General features: G+C 36.5%; 1 pseudogene; it reads left to right on the top strand.

The window, feature by feature from the left end:
• The first annotated feature begins 8978 nt into the window (after positions 1 to 8978).
• On the top strand, positions 8979 to 10333 carry LOC139032458 (acidic leucine-rich nuclear phosphoprotein 32 family member B pseudogene; annotated as a pseudogene).
• Positions 10334 to 11894: the final 1561 nt, after the last annotated feature.

Below are 11894 nucleotides of genomic sequence, written 5' to 3'. Positions count from 1 at the left end.
CTTCAACACTGAGCCTGAACAACTTCCTCTATTAATTAGAAATCAGTTGTTTGGTGAACACAAAGATTGTGCAAGGCACTAGGCCAGGCACCATGGGAGAAATTGCCCTACTGCCACCAAACGTACGTGTGTGTGTGTGTGTGTGTCAGTGTGTATCTGTGTGTGTGTCTGTGTGTGTGTGTCTGTGTGTGTGTGTCTGTATGTGTATCTGTGTGTATCTGTGTGTGTCTGTGTGTGTGTGTCTGTGTATCTGTGTGTGTGTCTGTGTGTATCTGTGTGTGTCTGTGTGTATCTGTGTGTGTGTCTCTGTGTGTGTCTGTGTGTCTCTGCGTGTGTGTGTGTGTATCTGTGTGTGTGTCTGTGTGTGTGTGTCTGTGTGTGTGTGTGTCTATGTGTGTGTGTGTGTCTGTGTGTGTGTGATAGTTACCCAGTTGTGTCCAACTTTTTGTAACCCCACGGACTGTAAGAGTCAGGAAGAGTTATTAAGAGAAGGAGACAAGAGACCTATTAAGTGACCTACAAAATGCTCGTTTGGTTTGGTTATTTTCACTCTTCTATGTGTTATTTTAATGAGACCATCTCTCCCAAGGAACATTAAGATTTGATCCTCATAATCAGATCATGATGTACCTTGCTTGATGTAACATCAGGTTTCTAGTACAAAGTGAATTAAAATCATAGGAGTGCACAGTTTTGCTTGAGTTTATGAGTGGTTTAGTTTTTAATTCAACCAAGATTATTTTTCAATAGACAATGACTATTGAATAGACTATCCTGATTATCTACATATTGGAGTAAAAATGAGTAGGTTCCAATTCTTCCAAACTTCTCCTTTTCTTGTGAAGACAGCTACACAACATGCAGTCTAGTTCCATGAAGGTTTCATTTAAGGAATTAAGAGAGAAATTCATTTAGAAAAGTAAATTGAAGCCTTATTTAAGAGGTTAAGACATGAGAGAGATGGAGAGAGAGATTTTCAAGTTGTAAATTAACCTATTGTTTGAGGGATTGTGAAAGGACATTTGGTGATTGTGAAACGACATTGTGAAAAGACATTAATGTTTTATCATGTGAATGTGAGAAAGGACTCCAATAGAAAATATAACACTTAAAAGTAATTCTGCATACAGTGACAATGATGATCATCAATAAAATATGATTTACTTTTAATTCGACCAAATATTAAACTAGGAGATCTTAAAAATGTTATTTTCTTCTTCATTATACATTAAATATTAGATATTTAATATGAAACACTGGGTAACATATCCCCAGTACATTTGCAAAGTATCTTTCTTCAATGGTTGTGAAGTTTTAATATGAGGTCAAGGAAGAAGGATGCGGTAAAAGAGAAAAGAAAAATGTGAGACCTAATTACATAAAAATTAAACCATCAGTTGTCACATTCTAATATCCTAGCCTGGTCAATAGCATATCATGAATGATTAAACATATGAAAAATACTATTGTGACCATCTCTTTTATATTTATCTGATAATGATAATTTTTAAAATGATATAACAGAAAGTGAACAAATGTTCAATAACACTACAGACTACTAAAGCCTATGCATTACTTCCCTAATTCTCACAATATTTTTACATCACTAATGTAGTTAGTGTAACCATAATTCTATTATAAGAGAAATAAGTTTATATAATTTCACTTTTTGAAGTAATTCACCTCATAACTCATTGAGTCAGAATATGAACTCAGATCACCCTGATTACAAAATGAAAATCAACCATGAAGTTTATAGTGTCATCCATAGGAAAGACCATAAATACCTGTAGTTGTATAAGTTTCAGTAGCTGGATTCCAGAATCTCAGCAAATTACCTACTAGCAAAACTACTCATTTATTTAAGTTTTCATGTTATTTATCTGTAATATGGGGTTAATATTAGTACCCACAACCTCATAGGGCTGAGATAAGAATTTAATAATAGAATGCATTAAAGTAGTTTAATAGTTTATTTTCTATTATGCATGGGCCTGAGCAACTGTGTATTAAAAGATAGCTTTCATTATTATTCTTAGATTCCTATATTTACATTTATAAAATAGGGTATTTTAGATTTGTATAGCATACAAGAGCTTTCAGAGTGTTTTCATATGTAATGTATTCAAACAAATGTTATTTAACTTTTTGTCTTTTATTTGATAGGCTAAACAGGTAATGTTAAGGTTTAGGAATGACAGAGACATTTCAGATGCTGCAACTCAGCTTTGCTGTTGAAAAAAAGAATTGCAGAATATTCCCTTTTTCTCGCTAGGCTAACTAGGTTGGAGATTCCATACTAAATTTTGCTGTTAAGTTTTAGTTTCTGAATTTACTCACTTGAAACATTTGGTTTTCTTTCTGTTATTTCTTTTTTTTTTTTCCACTTATTTTTATTAGTTGGAGGCTAATTACTTTACAATATTGTAGTGGGTTTTGTCATACATTGACATGAATCAGCCATGGATTCACAAAATCCTATGGACAGAGGAGCCTGGTGGCCTACAAGCCATGAGGTTGCAAGGAGTCAGACACAACTTAGTAACTAAACAACAATAACCTCATTATTCAGAATATTTTAAAATTTAGCTTTGGGTAGAAGCAGTGTGGCTTAAGGAAAACTAACAGATATAAATAATGAAGGTATTTGAATTCCTAGTTCTAACCGAATAAATGACCTTTGACTAGTTGATTACCTTTTCAGATCTCTGTTCCTAACTCACAAAAGTTAAAATTGTGCTAGAACAACTAAACACTGTAGTTGTATTTTAAAGTGTTCTCTAATACAAATTTTCAATGAAACTCTTAGAGAAATCTTAAAGAAATTCAGCTAATAATATATAAATGGTAGACAGTGAAAAATGCATAGGTAATAGTCAAGTTCCCTCATCCAGAGATACTCCCAGGGAATTTTCAGGGATGATAAAAGATTCCATTTTGAGAGCTTTTTGTAGTGAGCCAAACTGTGTGGCAAAGCCAGCTCTCTCAATATCAAATGAAAGTTGAGCTCTGAATAAAAGTGTATCATTTGCCATTCCTAACAGTAACATATCCTTGAAGGCAGTTTATCATTTTAAACTATAACGAATCAATTTTATGTTTCATCATTATAAATATCAAGAAAGGTATGCACCTCCTCACCTGCCCAACCCACTCTCATTTTTATTCAGTTGTGTCTGACTCTTTGGAACCCCATGGACTATACAGAACCTGGAATTCTCCTGGCCAGAATAATGGAGTGGGTAGCCTTTTCCTTCTCCGGGGGATCTTCCCGACCCAGGGATCAAACCCAGGTCTCCCACATTGTAGGCAGATTCTTTACCAGCTGAGCCAACAGGTTTGCTTATTCTAGGTGTCCATGACATCTTATAGACCTGCTGAAGAGGTAACTTTTAGGCAGCAATTTTTGGCATATGATCTACCATATGGAGCTCAAGTTGACTGAACCCAGAATAGAAGTGACTCAAAGGCAAACAAATATAGACTGACCAATAACATATTCTGTGACATCACTCAGGAATATGAATGGAACCTATCAACTTCTCTTGAAACTGTGATCTAATATTTGATGGTAATGAATTAATTTCTAGTGAGAAATGTACCTGGAAAACCATAAAGTAGAAAAGAGCTCTCATGTGTGGTTGAGAATATAGAAGATTTGGTAAAAGAGTGAAGAACAGATTGGATGAAAAGAGAGGGAAAGATTTTATGATAAACACTCAATTTTATTTTTTGTAAAATTTTTTTCTATTACATTTAAAATCAAAACTATCATAACTAAATTATGTATCACCAGTTTTACTGTTTATTCATCATTGTATGATTGCAGAATAGCATATACATGAGTTTGACCCTTCCCCTTTCTGTGTATGAATTTATGTGCATTTCTGTAATATAAGGCAATAAAATGTTGTCATGAGACTCCACTAAGAATCAAATAAAGTAAGTTAAACAAAGACCCTTTTGACTAGTGAGTCAAAAATTTTCAGAATATACTAACACCAAGTTCTTAACAAATAATCTTTAAGATTTTATTTTATTGCGCTCCAAAATCACTGCAGATACTGACTGCAGTCATCAAATTAAAAGACGCTTTTTCCTTGGAAGGAAAGTGATGGGACAAACCTAGACACTGTGTTAAAAAGCAGAGACATCACTTTACCAACAAAGATCCATATAGTTAAATCTATGGGTTTTTCAGTAGTCATATATGGATGTGAAAATTAGACTATGAAGAAAGCAGAGTGTTGAAAATTGATGCTTTCGAATTGTGGTGCTGAAGACTCTTGAGAGTCCCTTGGGTAGCAAGGAGATCAAACCAATCAGTCCTATTAGAAATTAACCCCTAATATTCTTTGGAAGGACTGATGCTAAAGCTGAAGCTCTAATACTTTGTTCACCTGATGCAAAAAGCAGGCTCATTGGAAAAGACCCTGATGCTGTGAAAGATTGAGGGCAGGAGGAGAAGAGGGCAACAGAGGATAAGACAGCTAGATAGCATCACTGACTCAATAGGCATGAATTTGAGCAAACTCCAGTAGATAGTGGAGGACAGAGGTGCCTGGCGTGCTGTAGTCCATGGGGTCACAAAGAGCTGGACATGAATTAGCGATTGAACAACAACAACAAATCTTCTTTAATAGCTTGCTTTTCACTGGAATACATTTTGTCTTTGCCCTTTAGCCTGAAAGAATAATTTCTAAGTCTATAGAATATGTGAAATACTCTACAGAGATACACAACACTGTATTTTAAAAGATCATTAACTTTGAAAAAATCAGACATTGACTAAAATCTTTTTTTCCCCTTCATTATGACATGAAATCTGCTAATTCAAATGAATTTCACCTATAACAAAAAAAATGGCATTATACTAATCAGGATAACAAAGTTTCTATGTCATTACTTTCATCAGTTAACTTTTGATTATGTTTAATAATTAATTTCAGAGCAAAAAATTCAGCATATTATAGTCACGTAATTTAATCAGAAATACAGTTTATATTGACAAAAATTATTTATCAGGTTTTTATTGTTCTAGTGGTCAAAATTAATAAACTATTTATTAATAATCTAATAAAATTTTAAATCACTTATTTAATAAAAATTTAAAATTATTTAGTAAAATTCTAAATAATTTATTTAGTAAATTATTTAAATTGATTGTTTAATTATTTAATTCAAATATGATTGAGTTATACTTACTAAAATAATTATGAATGTCCTTGAAACATCCATATGAAATACCACCCGAGGAAGAAGTGTAGTACAAGGCTTAAAGGCACTTCCCTAGGTGCTCAAGTCAGTAAAGAATCCAACCATCATACAAGAAACCGCTTGCAATGCAGGAGAGACATGGGTTCAATCATGAATCAGGAAGATCACCTGGAGAAGGAAACAGCAACCCACTCCAGCATTTTGACCTGGGAAATCCCATGGACAGAGGAGCCTGGCAGGCTATAGTCCATGAGGTAGCAAGAGTCAGACATGACTCAGTGACTAAACCACCACCACCAGCACAAAGACTTAAGCTATGACATTATAACTGTAATCATATTGACATTATAACTTAGAGTAGGTAGGGCACTAAGGATGATGCCATAGTGAATAGTCTGGGGATCAAAGAAGTTTATATGTGCCTGTTAATGCTTATATCTTCAATGTTCATAAATTCAGAAAAGAAATGACATTTCCCCTATATGAAACTCCAAGGATTCTTTTTCAGCTGGAACAAAAAAAATGCTAGGAAAGAGAGACTGGTACAGAAAGTCAACAAGCAATGAGGTTATAAGATATTCACCTCCTCCCAATTTATGATTGGGCTGGGGATGATTCATAAACATCTTCTGGAGATAGCTATTGTCTTAAGCTAAACGAGTTTGGTCAAAAAAACAGTATTATAATCAGAATCACACTTAGACCTGTGATTAGACCAAGATGCTAAATATTCCAGAGAGATGAAAGAAAAAAGGGAAATGAATTTATCTTTAAATATACTAGGAGATAACTTTCAATAAATTACACTCAATAAGAAAGTAAATTAACAGGAGAATAACACATTAGAGAATACTAAAAACAACATCCAATTCCAAAAATCTATACACATGGGGAACATTTTCAGCCTTCCTAATGGGGCATGTGCATTTTGCATTTTTTTTAATGACCATGAAATCAACAAAATAAGACACATACATGCATGTCTTTCCCATGTCATCAAATGCTAAATAACTAGAGATCTGTTGAGTCACTTCAAAAATCTAGATGAACAGATTGGCTCCCTGTCCTCCAAATGTTTACAAATAAAGGAGGATAATTGCTGACATGCTTAAGCTCCACTGTATCCATCTTTCAAACTGATGTCACCTGGGGACACACAGTCTGTAAGGAAAGTATACTTTTCTGAAGTGACCATTCACAACAGAACTCAGAAAAATCTACTCAATATCATTAATATTTGACTTGACATTTATAATTGGTTCTATTACAAAACAAAAAAAGTCACTGAGAATTAAATGAACAAATCCCTGAAAGGCATACACGAAGACACAAATAACAGGAGAAAAAGTAAAGGTGATAACAGCATTTGTGACTTAATGAACTTATTTTCCCTAAAGATCTTTGTCCTCCAACCTTTTTAATTTAATAATTGCTCTGGCATTGAACCCAACCAAAAGCATAATCCTACTTCATTAAAAAAATTTTTTTTTAAATCACTAAGATAATAAACTTTCTAGGCTTTTGGCACTAATATCAGATGCCAAAATACATGGACACCATATCAAAGTTTTGAGTGAATATAAATTAGAAATCTAGCATTCTATTCATACTAAGTCAAACAAGTGCAATCAAAATGTCATATATTTTATAGCTAGGCAAAAATTTATCAGTTTTCTAAGATTTTTTTTAACATATGATTTCTACATATGTGTGTACAAAAGCTTTTCTACTATGTAAAGCATAATCTTTGAATAGTTCTCTGCAGATGTATGAGAGCTCTAGGCTAATGGCAGTATGTTACAACACTAGGCATTGGAATTCACAAACCAATGAAGTTTAGTATAAGTTTATATCTCCATATCTTTAAGGATGCATTCTTTCTCATTTTAAAATAATATCCATCTGGATTATTGAGCATGACAAATGTCCAAAAAAAACTTTACTTCTAAGAGCATAAATGTATTACATTATGTTTTTGAAATAATACTTTTATTCCTGTTACTTCACAACTTTAGGGAGAGAAGAGTAATTAGTTTTCTCTTCTTTTGGAAAGCCCTTGAAAGAAACTAATGGAAATTAAGGTAAGTACTCAATATTAGTTCTGAAGTTGCATGAAAACACTTGAATTCCTTGGTCACTTAAAACTGGATCTAAAAGTTAGCCAGGCTTCCCAGGTGGCATGCTGGTAAAGGATCTGCCTGCCAATGCAGGAGACGCAAAATATATGAGTTTGACCCAGGCATTTGATTCCCTTTGTCAGGAAGATCCTCTGGAGAAGGAAATGGCAATCCATTCCAGTATTCTTGCCTGGAAAACTCCATGGGCAGAGGAGCCTGGTGGGCTAGCATCCATGGAGTCACAAGGAGACACAACGGAACACCACCAGCAACACCACAAAGGTTAGTAAGCGTCCTTCTCCAGATGACTTAACTTCTTGAATAAATAGACTCTTATTCACAAACTTTCTAATTCTTAAGTTGAGTATTAATCTACTAATTATTTTCCCTTACAGACTATGTGCAGTCATTCAGTTCACATGCATTATGAAGAATAATGAAATGTTTACCCAATATATTTTTTTAATCTGGGAAATTTATATTATTGAACATTACATTTGATTTCTCAAGTAAATTACTGTAGCCGTTTGAAAAAAAAAATGAAAATGCATCATTCGAGTTCACTATATTAATCATGTCTTTTGGTATTCCTCATTTTTATATTTTGTCAACAAAATTACTTAATGTCATTTCAAGTTCATCCTGTTCCATATACACATGTGTACAGAGCTGGGGTAATTCACTTAAGTAGTTCAGCATCTCCATTGTTGCAGATGGTAAATGTACAGATTTCTCCCTCAAGGACAGAAACTCTTTCATAAAATAATTGCATATCCTGCTCATTTTTTTTTCTCTTCGCTGATGCTTTTGTGTTGTTATTACACCCTGTCAGATTAGTAATTACCATTCAGCCTCCACAGGACACAAATGCATTTGTCCTGCTTTCATAAAAGTTCCTTTAGCAACACAAAGCATATAATAATTCTAGATGGTAAAAGAGAGAGGAAATAATAATATAATAGGAATAACTGCAAGATCACGTGCAGCATTAGGTTGGTGCATTTCTTTTTTTTCAATTTATTGATTTTAATTGGAGGCTAATTACTTTACAATATTGTAGTAGCCTTCCCACACATTGACATGAATCAGCCTGGGTGTATATGTGTCCCCATCCTGAACCCCCCTCCCACCTCCCTCCCCATCCCATCCCTCTGGGTCATCCCAGTGCACCAGCCCTGAGCACCCTGTCTCATGCATCGAACCTGAACTGGCGATCTATTTCACATATGGTAATATATATGTTTCAATACTATTCTTTTAACTTATATGGAGAGTACATCATGAGAAACACTGGGCTGGAGGAAGCACAAGCTGGAATCAAGATTGCTAGAAGAAATATCAATAACCTCAGATATGCAGATGACACCATCTTTATGGCAGAAAGTGAAGAGGAACTAAAGAGCCTCTTGATGAAAGTGAAAGAGGAGCCTTTTCCCTCCATGGTTTCTCTCCGCTCCCGTGAGTAACCTGGCTCCAGGGGCTCTGCGCACCTGCCCGCACGCCGCCCGCCACCCAGGACCGCGCCGTCGGCCTCTGCCTTGAGCAGACCCCTTCCGACGGCCCCCCTTCCGACGGCCCCCCTTCCGACGGCCCTCGCTGCGCAGGCTGGGACGCCTCTCCCACCTCCGCCCCTGCCGCGGAAAGTTAAGAGAGAGAAACATGGACATGAAGAGGAGGATCCACCTGGAGCTGAGGAACCGGACCCCGGCAGCTGTTCGAGAACTTGTCCTGGACAATTGCAAATCAAATGATGGGAATATTGAGGGCCTAACAGCTGAATTTGTGAACTTAGAGTTCCTCAGTTTAATAAATGTAGGCTTGATTTCAGTTTCAAATCTTCCCAAACTACCTAAATTGAAAAAGCTTGAGCTCAGTGACAATAGAATCTGTGGAGGTCTGAATACGTTAGCCGAAAAACTTCCAAATCTTACACATCTAAACTTAAGTGGAAATAAACTGAAAGATATCAGCACCCTGGAACCTTTGAAAAAGTCGGAATGTCTGAAGAGCCTGGATCTGTTTAACTGTGACGTTACTAACCTCAATGACTACCGAGAGAGTGTCTCCAAGCTCCTGCCCCAGCTGACCTATCTGGGTGGCTATGACCGAGAGGATCGTGAAGCCCCAGATTCAGATGCCGAGGTGGATGGTGTGGACGAAGAGGATGATGAGGAAGGAGAAGATGAGGATAAGGAGGAGGATGAAGACGGCGAGGAAGAAGAGTTTGATGATGAGGAGGATGACGATGAAGATGAAGATGTAGAAGGGGAGGAGGATGAAGATGAAGATGTAGAAGGGGAGGAGGATGAAGATGAAGTCAGTGGGATGGAAGAAGAATTTGGACAAGATGGAGAAGCTGATGAAGATGATGAGGATGAGGATGAAAATGAAGATGAAGAAGAGGAAGAAAGCGGGAAAGGTGAAAAGAGGAAGAGAGAAACAGATGATGAAGGAGAAGATGATTAATAAGACTCCAGTTACCTGCAAAAAAAAGAACTGTTCGGTATTGGTTGGACTGCTGACATGGATTTGGTAGCTGTTTTGTTTTTTTTTTTTTAAAGAAAAAAAAAAAAGGTAGCTGTGATACAAACTCCAGGACACCCACCCACCCAAAGAGCCAAATAATAGTTCCTGTGACATTCCACCTTCCTCCATTTAGTCCCTCTTGGAAATCCACCACCAAGCTTGGGGACTTCACCCCAACAAAATTGGAAGCATTGTTAGGTTTTTGTGTAAGACTTGCTGTAGCGTGGATAGCTGTGATTGGTGAGTCAACTGTCTATGGCTACCAGTTACACCAAGATTGTAACAGCATTTTTACTTTCTGTACAACAAAGAAGCTTTGTAAATAAAATTTTAACATTTTGGGTCTGTTTTTTTCATGCTTTTCTTTTCAAAGACTTTTTTTTACATTAGGACATTGTGACAACTGGCAAAAAAATATTTTTAAGAATTTAAGTGAAATGAACACATTCCTCTTTGATTAAAAAAAAAAGAAAGTAAAAGAGGAGAGTGAAAAAGTTGGTTTAAAGCTCAACATTCAGAAAACTAAGATCATGGCATCCAGTCCCATCACTTCATGTCAAATAGATGGGGAAACAGTGGAAACAGTGGCTGACTTTATTTTTCTGGGCTCCAAAATCACTGCAGATGGTGATTGTAGCCGTGAAATTAAAAGACGCTTACTCCTTGGAAGGAAAGTTATGACCAACCTAGACAGCATATTAAAAAGCAGAGACATTACTTTGTCAACAAAGGTCCATCTAGTCAAGGCTATGGTTTTTTTCAGTGGTCATGTATGGATGTGAGAGTTGGACTATAAAGAACGCTGAGCACCAAAGAATCGATGCTTTTGAACTATGGTATTGGAGAAGACTCTTGAGAGTCCCTTGGACTGCAAGGAGATCCAACCAATCCATCCTAAAGGAGATCAGTCCTGGGTGTTCATTGGAAGGATTGATGTTGAAGCTGAAACTCCAATACTTTGGCCACCTGATCCGAAGAGCTGACTCATTGGAAAAGACCCTGATGCTAGGAAAGATTGAGGGTGGGAGGAGAAGGGGACAACAGAGGATGAGATGGTTGGATGGCATCACTGACTCGATGGACATGGGTTTGGGTGGACTCCAGGACTTGGTGATGAATACTGGGGTGCACGTGTCTCTTTCAATTCTGGTTTCCTCAGTGTGTATGCCCAGCAGTGGGATTGCTGGGTCATATGGCAGTTCTATTTCCAGTTTTTCAAGGAATTTCCACACTGTTATCCATAGTGACTGTACTGGTTTGCATACCCACCAACAGTGTAAGAGGGTTCCCTTTTCTCTGCACCCTCTCCAGCATTTACTGTTTATAGACTTTTTGATAGCAGCCATTCTGACCAGTATGAGATGGTACCTCATTATGGTTTTGATTTGCATTTCTTTGATAATGAGTGATGTTGAGCATCTTTTCATGTGTTTGTTAGCCATCTGTATGTCTTCTTTGGAGAAATGTCTGTTTAGTTCTTTGGCCCATTTTTTGATTGGGTCGTTTATTTTTCTGGAATTGAGTTGCAGGAGTTGCTTGTATATTTTTGAGATTAATTCTTTGTCAGTTGCAAAAATGGTGCATTTCTTCTAACCACAGGATTGATTTGCAATTGCTCCCTGAAGAGTGTGCTGGAACCTAGAACAGGTGACTGTATGTGACATTTGCAATTTTAAAAATATATATATATATTTGAATAAACAATTAAATTAACAGCCTTGGTCATAATCAGAAGGAAAAAAAAAAAAACCTGCCTGAGAAAGGAGAGTTCCTTATAATAAATCTTCTGATAAGGTGGCCCTTAAGAAGCACCTAAGCATTCATGAGACTAAAACAGAGCAGCCTTTTCCTAGTAGAGTCAGAGTGAGGTTATATCCCCTGGAAATGAGTTAACGGGGAGCACTGACTAACACACAACCAAGTCTGGAAGGACATTTAGCGTGCTTAGAGATTTTTTTCAGAAGGAAAATAATTCAATAAGCAACCATCAAGGTGGAATTATTCCGTGAAATCCCTTAAAGCTGTTGAACAGGA

This window comes from Odocoileus virginianus, chromosome 3 (genome assembly GCF_023699985.2).
Source record: "Odocoileus virginianus isolate 20LAN1187 ecotype Illinois chromosome 3, Ovbor_1.2, whole genome shotgun sequence".
NCBI lineage: Eukaryota > Metazoa > Chordata > Mammalia > Artiodactyla > Cervidae > Odocoileus > Odocoileus virginianus.
This window is presented reverse-complemented; position numbering and strand designations above follow the sequence as displayed.